The 915-nt window shown below is 42.5% G+C and overlaps 1 long non-coding RNA gene across 1 annotated transcript in view; it reads right to left on the bottom strand.

The window, feature by feature from the left end:
- The window catches only part of LOC118430831, a 4,770-nt gene extending 4,192 nt beyond the window's left edge, over nt 1–578 (bottom strand). The window contains exon 1 of the long non-coding RNA XR_004832899.1: nt 545–578. This is a non-coding gene — a long non-coding RNA (uncharacterized LOC118430831). The remainder of the gene's footprint in view (nt 1–544) is intronic.
- Between the last annotated feature and the right edge of the window lie 337 nt (nt 579–915).

Below are 915 nucleotides of genomic sequence, written 5' to 3'. Positions count from 1 at the left end.
TTGGGGGCCACTTTTAGCAACTTATCCAGAAAAGTTTCATTTTCGGCAAGCTACAGGTCAAGGGTACCCACTCTAGAGTCGGTTTTTACAACCAATTATTAGCCTCCAGCCCAACTTATTTACCCATTTTGGTATATTTGGCCATCCCTGAAAGCAGGAAAAAAATCTTGTTTTTTTTTCTGAAATCAGGCGAAAATTAATGAGCGCGCGGATGTCATCCATAGAATTTACTTGCTGTGGCCTTAAGCTACTTAAGGGCACAACCCGCCGTACGTGAAATACGTGGCGGACGTGGCCTCCCCAAAATAACGTAGGGACAAATCGCACGTGCGGCGGGTTGTGCTCTTAGGTTAAGGAGCAGTTTTTTTTCCTCCACAATCCTCCTTCTAGGAGGAAGTTCCACGCTCAGAGCTTTTTTCCAAGAACAACTTCGCTATGGAATGAGCTTCCACGGACCTGCTTTACCATAGGATACAATCTACAACTGTTTAAGTCAAGGGTTAACGCACATCTTTCTTCACTATACAGTATTGTAACCCAAAACGTCTAAGTGGCTCCAACAGCCTTGTTTTGCGGTGAACTTTAAGTAAATAAAAAAAAAAGGTGAAGATGCCGCCAGATATACTAGTAGTAAACTTTGATAAAGAAAACGTTACAAAATAAGGGTGGCTACTGGTAAAACCGGATGTTGGACCGATTCGAAAACGAACAGATCATATTGACAGGCGTTCACATGTTTTGGGGCTTCCATGTCCAAGAAAAGAACAAGTGCGGAGTTTAGGGGAGTTGATAGTTACTTTTACCAAGCTTCTACGGTCAAACTTGGTCTAAAAGCCCTTAGTACAAAGTAGAAAGCAAGATAAACACGCCTTAAAAACTCAAAACAATCGGAGCCTAACCTCTGCTTGGAGAGAA

This window comes from Branchiostoma floridae, chromosome 14, assembly GCF_000003815.2.
Source record: "Branchiostoma floridae strain S238N-H82 chromosome 14, Bfl_VNyyK, whole genome shotgun sequence".
Taxonomy (NCBI): domain Eukaryota; kingdom Metazoa; phylum Chordata; class Leptocardii; order Amphioxiformes; family Branchiostomatidae; genus Branchiostoma; species Branchiostoma floridae.
This window is presented reverse-complemented; position numbering and strand designations above follow the sequence as displayed.